The sequence below is a fragment of the Pinus tabuliformis genome, chromosome J (genome assembly GCF_031772625.1).
Source record: "Pinus tabuliformis cultivar Carrire ecotype Pingquan chromosome J, CPIR1, whole genome shotgun sequence".
Lineage (NCBI taxonomy): Eukaryota > Viridiplantae > Streptophyta > Pinopsida > Pinales > Pinaceae > Pinus > Pinus tabuliformis.
In genome coordinates, this window is record NC_142295.1 from 327,662,847 (window position 1) to 327,672,662 (window position 9,816).

The following is a 9,816-nucleotide window of genomic DNA, read 5'->3' on the forward strand; positions in this document are numbered from 1 at the left end:
TTACCCAGGACAACCTGGGGGTCCACAAGGACAACCCTATCAGGGACAACCTTTGGCCGATGGTGGTACATCTTTTACTTATCTGAATCAACCTTATGGTTATCCAGGGCAACCTGGTACCCAGTAAGGTTACCTGTCTGGACAACCAGGACAACCTTACATCCAACAAGGTCAACCTGGTGTCTAGCAAGGTTATCCCTCTGGACAAGCAGGACAAACTTATATTCAACAAGGTCAACCGACAGTCCAATAGGGGTACCCTTCTGGGTAGGGGGGGCAGCCTTCTGTACAGCAGGGCCAACCCATTGCCCAGCCTAGTCATCCTTCTGGGCAAGGGGGTCAGCCTTCCGCACAGCAGGGCTAACCCACTACCCAGCCTAGTCATCCTTCTGGACAAGCTGGTCAACCTCAAGGTCAACCAGCCGTCCAGCCCGCTCAACCATCTGTTCTGCAAGAACAACCCTCGGTTGCACAAGGACAACCTGGTACCCAGCAAGCTCATCCTTCTAGGAAAACGGGTCCATCCCAAACCCAACTAGGACAACCTTCCGGCCATATGGTCCAAGCTCAACCTGTTCAAGGACATCCTTCTGGGCCCCAGACTCAAATTGGTTATCAGATGCAAGGTGGGTCACAATCCCAACCTTCTTATCAAGCACAGCCTTCTTACCAGGCTCTGTATGGAGCTCAGCAACCGTATGGTTACCAGCAACCCCAGGGGCAAACTCAGTTCACCCCTTATCAAAATTATCAACAAATGCAGGTGACTCTTTACCAAAATTATCAGCAACAGTATGTTGCACCTGCGAGTCAAGTTGCTAATCCATGGGGTGCTCGGGGGCAGACCCAGGGTCAGCTATCTGTTTATGGACATAATGCTTATGGACAGAATCCTTATGGACAGAATCCGTATGGACAGAATCCTTATGGACATAACCCCTATGGCAAAATCCCTATGGGCAAAACCCTTATGGGCCAGGCTCGTCCGGACAAAGTCCATGGGGGCAACCACCACCTGGTTGGAACCCTGGTACTACCTCTCTTCCATGGCCACAGATGTCCTTCAATCCTCAGTTACCTTTCTTAGCGACATTGGAACTGCTAGATGTGTCCAAATTGACAAATGATCCCATTCTTCATAATCCATATTGGCCACCAGTTCCGACTAAGATACCCGGTGATTGCCCGAAATTCGATGGCAAAGCTGGTGAGGACCCTCAAGCCCATGTCATGACCTATCACCTTTGGTGCTCATCCAACTAATGGCTTGATGATTCCATCTGGCTCCGCCTCTTCCAAAGGACTCTCACCGGCTCGGCCGCTAAGTGGTATATTGAGTTGAATCATGGAACATTTCAAGATTTCAACTCGCTGGCTATGGCATTCCTAACTCATTTTCAGTTACCCATTCGGTATGAGATAGGGACACATCTCCTTACATCTCTCAAACAGGACACAACCACGCATATATCCGATCATATACATGAATGGAGACGGCGTCTTCGCTTGATCAAATTCTGGATTCCTGATCAGCTCCTAACCGATTCGTTCACAACCTCCTTTGTCCCTGCGATCGCGCGAGACATTGCCATGGGAGCTTGTGTAACTGAAGAGCAAGCTATTGCGCGTGCTCAGTACCTTGACTTAGTTTATTCTTAGTCAGGTACTTTATATGATTATTTTCCAGACGCCCCGAGACCCGGAACATCCAAAGCTCCGCCAAAACCATCTGTTGATGGTGTTATTGGCTCTGTAAATGCATCTTCAAAGAAATCATCCGCAAACCCTGGGAAGAAAAAACCGAATGCTTCTAGTGAAAACACTTCTCAGGGTCAATCTAATTCTGGAAACACTTCCGAGGTTAATGTCGTCTAGTCCACCACGACGGATAAATCCTCGAAAGGGAAAAAGTAAGGGAAAGCCAAGAATAAATCCGAACAGCCCAAACAGGACTCCGCTAAGCCTCCACCCGAGGAAGGAGCCAAACGTAAACCTAAGTATCCTTGTCTTATCTGTGACGAGGATCACTACACTAAAGACTGCCCCAGGTGGTCCGAAGTTAGTCAATTGTTGAAAGGTGCTCCTGGGACTCTTGTTGTGCTTAAAGAACCTTTCCCTTCACAGAAAACTCAAATGGTGGTAGATCCATCGCAACCCTCTTCTTCATTTGGCTCTCAAGTATTTATGGCTGGGACGATTCTTGTCCATGTCACTACTCGAGCAAAAGAATATCCATCTCATGCCAGGAAAGAGCCTGAGGTCTCCTCCAGTGCTCCTACGTCTAGTTATGGTCCACTCCGCATCGAGAGACCTAGCACTGAGACAACTATCTGACCCCCTCCAAAAGGTGTACTCCGGAAGTATTCTTACAACCCTAATGCTCGTGCCGCCCAGCACTACAGCATCGTTGAGGACTTAGCTCAGGCCCCGTCTGCTATGTCCATTCTAGAAGTACTCCAGAGCTGCCCCTCCCAGAGGAAGTCCTTACTATCAGCCATCGGTGGCATAGACCCGGCTGACTCGGATCTTATTTCTTTTGACCTCGAGGGCCATACCCCGAGACTACCTCAACAAGTCGCTTTCCTCATACAGGTCATTATCAATACTAAAACAATTCATCGTACAGTCAATTATGAAGGTGCTTTGACTTGCATCATGTCTGTTACCTGTCGGAAAGCTATTGGTTCTCCGACATTGAGTCAATCTCCTACGACATTGGAAGGCTTTGATGGAAGAGAGTCCCATCCCTATGGTATCCTCCAACGGTTTCCCATCTCTTTGGAAGGGAAGATGGTAGAAGTGGCGGTCGAAGTTGTCGATGCTAATCTTACCTACAACCTCCTCCTCGGACATAGCTAGACATACGCCATGCAAGTCGTGGCCTCCTCTCTTTTTCATGTCATTCGTTTCCCCCATCAGGGGAAGATTGTCACTGTGGACCAGCTCTCCTTCTTCGCCTCCTCTTCCGAAGGCAACGTGCCTTTCGTGGAGCATACCTCTAAATCGTGTGAGAGTGTGGGAGCTGGACTCTTTAAAGATCACGCCCTGATGGGTGTCTTTCCCCTCCCATCTCCTAATCTCGCTCCTATTAACATGATTTCCGTGCACTCTGATCCGTGGGTCCTTCCTCCCACCGATCAGATAGAATCTTGGGGCGATATGATGCCGTTGAGTCTCGCCAAGCTCAACTACATCGAAATCGTTGCTGCATCGGCTCCCCCTCCCAAACCTGCTCCTTCGAGTAGTGTTCCCGACTCGTATGTTCATTCCCCTTGGCTTGGAGATGATGCTACTTCGGATCCATTAAAGGAAATCTTTCCTTTCGATGAAGCCATTATAGAGACCATGTCTCTTGAGGAAACTCCTTGGTCTGATTATCACCACCATTCCTCGTTCCTCCTTGCCCATTAGGAAATGATCGCCTGTCTCAAACGGTTTGCTTCTTGTATCCCATCTCAGTCCCTTCAAACACCTATTCAAATTTATCAAGTGTCTTCTGAAGGCAATATGGGAAACATCACGCAGACCCAACACATCGACATCTCTGTGAAACCAGGGATTGTCGAGCACATCCACATTGGAGTCACTTGCACTCCAGCGGAAGTTCAACTCTACACCGATCTTTTTCGCGAATTTCGTGATGTCTTCGCTTCGTCCTACGAAGAGATGCCTAGCATTGACCCTAACATAGTGGTGCATGAGATACCTACATATCCGGGTGCTCGGCCCGTTCGTCAACGCCTACGCCCCATGCACCCCCGAAAGGATGCAGCCATTAAAGCAGAAGTTGAAAAGCTTCTCAAGGCTAGTTTCATTTACCCCATTCCACTTACGGATTGGGTTTCTAATATAGTCCCTGTGAAGAAAAATCAGGGTACTATTCGAGTCTATGTTGATTATCGTGACATCAACTGCACCTGTCCTAAGGATAACTTCCCCACACCCTTCATCGATCAGCTCATTGATGAGTGTGCAGGAAGCAAAATCTACTCGTTTATGGATGGTTTTTCTGGGTATAACCAGATCAATATCACGCCCGCTAATCAGCATAAGATGACCTTTATCTATCCTTGGGGCACTTTTGCCTACAAGAAGCTCCCTTTCGGTCTGAAGAATGCCGGTGCTACCTTCCAACGTGCAATGTCCTATGCTTTTCGTGACATCCGTCACATTGTACAGCCATATCTGGATGATCTTCCAGCTCATTCAGTCAAACGTCAGGACCATCCTTCCCATATTCGTGAAATCTTTCTCCGCTGTCGACACTACCGTATCAAGCTTAATCCTCATAAATGTGTCTTCTGCGTTGAATCAGGCCGACTACTCGGGTTTATCGTCTCCCGAGAGGGCATCCATCTAGATCCCCTCAAAGTCGAGGCTATTCTGAATCTTCCTCCCCCTGCTTCTTTGCAGCAGTTGTAGAGCTTGCAGGGCAAAGCAAATTTCCTAAGATGATTCGTTCCGAACTATGCTGAGGTGGCTAAAGGTTTTACACGGTTATTGAAACGAGACATACCCTTTCATTGGGATGCTCTCGCCCAGGAGTCTTTCGAGCGTCTCAAGGGTCTCCTTGTCTCTGCTCCACTATTGCGACCTCCGAATTACCACCGTGATTATACCCTGTATCTGGCCGCCGCCGATACCACTATCGGCATGGTTCTCGTGCAAGACAATGATGATGGCAATGAGCACGTCATATATTACATCAGCCGCAACATCTTGGATACGGAAACTCGATACGCTTACATCGAGAAGTTGGCATTGGCCGCCGTTTGTGCCGTCCAACGCTTCCGGCATTATATCTTGTTGCGCACCACGATCGTGATTTCTGACTGCAACCCGATGACGTACATTTTGTCACGTCAGTTACTCGGGGGCAAATACTCAAAGTGGATCGTCATCCTCCAAGAGTTTGACTTGGAATTTACTGCTGCCAAGTCTAAGAAGTCTCTGGTCTTTGCTGAGTTACTGTGCTCTTTGCCATCTCCTTCTGCACCTCCTCACTCAGAGGATCATATCCCGGACGAAACTCTTTTTTGATCAGCACCCTCGATCCCTGGTAGGGGGATATTATTGTCTATTTGCAGACGTCCTCTTTCTGCCCCGCTGTATCCAAAGATGCTCGGCGGCAGATTCGTCATCAGTCTCAACCCTATCGTATCATTGGGGACACCTTGTACCGTCTCAGCGTTGACTCCGTCCTCCGCCACTGTCTAACCCTCGAGGAGGCTGAGAGAGTCCTGAATGACTGCCACTCTGGCGCTTGTGGTGGTCACATGTCCGGATATGCCACAGCTCAGAAAATCCTTCGCGCCGTTATTTCTGGCCCTCCATTTTTAAGGATTGCATTCTTTCCATCCGTTCGTGTCATGCATGCCAGATATACCAGCGAAAGATGCGTGCGCCACTAGCTCCGCTGCACCCTGTAGTCACCATGGGCCCTTTTGCAAAATGCGGCATTGATTATACGACCTGTAAGCCTCGCTCGGTCGGGGGGCATGGGTTTATTATCATTGCCGTCGATTACTTTACAAAATGGGCCGAGGCAATGCCCACATTAACTGAAGACGGTCACACAGCGGTGCAATTTTTGTTCAACCATGTTATTACGCAGTTCGGAGTTCGCAGGCCATCGTCATGGATCACGGAAAGCATTTCCGTAATCACATGATGACCGAACTGACAACCCAACTAGGCTTACGGCATGATAGTTCGACCCCATACTATCCTTAGTCTAACGGCCAGGTTGAAGTCGTTAACAAGATTTTCGTTATGATGCTTCAACGTACTGTTGACATGCATAAGTCTAATTGGCATCTGATGTTGTTTCCCGCCTTGTGGGCCTACCGAACCTTTGTGAAGGATGCCACCGGTTTCACTCCTTTTCAACTAGTTTATGGACTGGAGGCTACCCTTCCTATAGAATGTGAAATTCCTTCGTTGAAAATAGTCGTCGAGTTGCTTCCCAACACTTCTCCGGTAGAGGAACGGCTTCTTTACCTAGAACGGTTGGATGAGACACGTCGCCTAGCCTCTATAGCTATCGAAGCTCAAAAGAAGAGAGTTAAAACTCACTTCGACCACATCATCCATCCTTGTTCCTTTGTTGAGGGAGATCTAGTCCTGCTATACGACCAAGCAAATGACAAGCTGGGGGTAGGCAAACTCGAGCCCATGTGGCTAGGCCCTTATATTGTAAAGAAAGTGTTGCAGAAAGGGGCATATGAGCTAGTTGACTACGAAGGTAATCCTCTTGATAAGTCCCGCAATGGGCTGTACTTGAAAAAGTACTATGCATGATTTCATGCACTTTGATTTATACATGCGTGTGTGTGTGTGTGTGTGTGTTTTCATGTTTTGGGCTCGGTGTGAAAGCGTGATTGCTCCTTATTGTGTTTTTTTTTTGCTTCTTGTGCAGATGTCGGGTGCACCTTATATTGGTTTCGCTGATGGTGCTTGCCGCAACACTCGCAATTTGTCCTCTGCGGCGTGGGTGATCTACGATCCTCACGGTGAGTTGATAGATCTTCAGGGTGTGTGTTTAGGTTTTACTACAAACAATGTCGCTGAATATAGTGTTGTTATTGAATTATTAGCCGAGGCAATTAATCTCAATATTCGTACATTGGTTGTTAACCTAGACTCTCAACTTGTCGTCCATCAGCTCAATGGGTGATATTCCGTCAAAGACTGTCACATTTTAAGGTTGTACTTACGTGTTAAATTGTTAGAAAGGAATTTTGACTTTATCACATAACAGCATATTCCACGATGATTAAACACATTATCTGATGCATTAGCTAATCATGTATTAGATAAACATTTGCGTAATTTATAATCAAAACATCATACAAGCAAGCACATAAAAGCACAATAATAAACCATAAGAATATGTATATATATATATATATATCGTGTGGCGCACCAAGGCGCTCAAAAATAAGTGTGCATGTCTAGATAAGGCCTGTGTTCTCTGTACATCTGAGACACATGTCTCTCAAAAAAATCCATCAGTAGGAAATAAAGCCCTAAATATCTACTGTGGTGGGTTATGCTCTCTATAATCTGCAGCCACTCGTGCCACCCGCCTCAAAAGGCGGTGCATCCTAGGTTCTACCCCCACTGTATGGATCTGAGATGCTATGGGGACCTCCTCTATCCCTTGGTAATATGGAATCCCTGACAATAAGCCCTCCAGGTTCTGTATCACGGTCTCCATCGTATCGACTCCCGGAGGAGCCAGAGCCAGAGCTCCAATGCCCTGTGCATCCCTCCGCGCCTCTGGGCCAAGCCAAGGGGTCTTTTCGGTCCTACATCTGCATACCATAGCATTCATCGTTAAGACATGTACATAAAAAATCAAAAACATTACAAAAAATAAAAAATCAAAGGAGATCAAGTGGCTTACCACCATCGTCCCACTGCTCTCCAGTAGGCAGCGGCATGTCTGGGTCTCCACGGAAGTCTACGCCAGCATATGGCCAGTCCTCCACAAAAATAGTCTTCCTATCCAGCCACTCTCGGAAGTACACTCTCCATGCCACTGGTCGACCGCCACCTCCTCGTGGCATGACATGGCCCCATCGTGTGGCCCTCGTCTCTCGAGGGCCTCTAGGTGGATCCACGACAATGTCCTGCAGCTGTAATGCCGGTACTCGCTCCAGCATGAGCGGGACTAAAATAGACCCATAGCCAAACTACTTCGACTCACCACGTCGGCAGTTGCTCAGCTGTCTCTTCATACTGGTTGTTACTACCACTGCCTAGTTGAATATGGTAGGATTTAAACATTCGAGAGCCAATCAAAGATGGGCCTTCGAGGCCTCGTGATTGGCCAGGGAGCCCGCTTCCCAAGTCACCATGAAGAGTATAGTTCGAAGGACGATGTCCTCCACCGTAGGAATAGCTACTTTCCCGCTACGTGATTTGCGTGCTTGTGGGCACACCTGGGCCATCAACATATCCAGAGTATCACCGCCGGGTCGCTGCCCCTCTAGAATGGGCATCTCACCTCGACGTGATAACCCGGTCAAAAAATAGATATCTGTATAGTCAAACTCAATGTCTCGGCCTCGGATCACAAACTTCCCATCAGTGGGATTCCAGGCTCTGATCAGGAATTCAAGAAGGTCAGGCTGTGCTCGCTGGCGCGGAGTTAGGAAGAATTTGAGCAACCCGCACGCCCGCATTGCATTTCAGCACACAGCATCGGCAAATGCCGCTATGTCCTCGTTATCATGAGCTCGCTCCTTCCAAACGAATGCCATTTTACCCTGCATGATCAAAAAAATTCATTAGGGCCCTGTCCATAAAGTTTCATACGTTCAATTTGTTAAAAAACTTTTTGGGCGACGTCAGTGCGACTGTTTTCAAAACAGTCACGCTGATCATGGCGCCCTTTGATATTTTTTCTAGGTCACTGCGGAAGTACATCACTCTTTCGCGCTGATCCGGGGGTGGTCGATGTAAATCTTTTTCGATCAGCGCTGACCCGATAAGGAAATTCGCGCTGACCGAGAGCGGATTAAGTTTCAAAAAATCCGCCCAAACCATCACTTCCCACTGTTAAAATGCAGCTAAATTACTTCAAAATGGAGTGTAAAGGAGGGTGAACCTACCTGGAACAGACTGCAGGATGGTTGATGCGCGTATGGAGTGGAATTCGGCTCGTCAACCTCACAGCTCCAAGACGTCCTCCGAAGCTCCAAATGGTAACAATGGTGAAAAACTTTATTTACCCCCCTACTTATGGTAAATTTCATAATCAAATATTATTTTTCATAAATGTGGGATTTTTTGATGATTTTTACCATGTGCTTGGTGCCAATATAGTTTTACTATGTTTTTATGCATGTGGTCCATATTATTTCAAACATGTTTACGCGTGCGGTGTTTTTTGTGCATATTTTCATGCCGGTGGAATTACGACGGTTCTACACACACTTGGTCCCGAAACATCGTCTTTAAGATCTTTTTCGACGTGAAATGAGAAAAGATAGCCGAGTCCCCCTCTCAACTCGTTAAAAAAGGGTGAGAGGCGGTCGCCTTTAAAGCTCTTTTTTTCAACCGTTTAAACTCAAAAAGATTGCCGGGTTTTTGTCGTTTCGAACTCGTTATCGGCTCCAAAATGACGTGCTTCTGACCGCTTTTCTACCTTTTCGGGTCGAAGTCACTACTTACGAAAAGTACTCCTCGATCATACTAGTTGGGCGGTTCTTTCAGGCATTGTTTTATACTTTTTCGGGCTCGAGAGGCACAACTATACGAAAAATGACCCCCCTGGAGTTTTCTTTTCTGCTGTCTTTTCAGACTCTCTAAACAGGAAAAGGCGCCGAGTTCTTCCTTTGTCAGGCTTGTTAAAACTTAATGACATTGGATTCTGTCGTGATGACGCCTTCCAAGCATATGCTATCCCCGTCAAGCTTGTCATCAAAAAATAATCGGGGTACTCGCCAGAAATGGTGAGGAAAATGGAATCATAATCATTGTCGTGTCGGCAGTATGTTTCTCTTGAACATGGCACTTGTCTGCATTCGTGTCTGGGTGGGAACATCTCATCTTGTTTTACACTAGCCTCCGTGGGTTTGGGTTATCATGTTTGACTTTTCATCTGCTCATTGCCTTGTCACCATGACACTTGATCATTTGAATATCAATACTGCTAAGTCCACTGTCGTGCCGCCGATATGTTCAAGAGAAGTTGACCTCTGCAAGAATACTCAACCTCCCTCTGATACCTCACACAACATATCTTATCCTTCTCTGTCTCATGTCGATGATGTGGGAAACATTATGGCCCACCTTCGATCAAGGTCA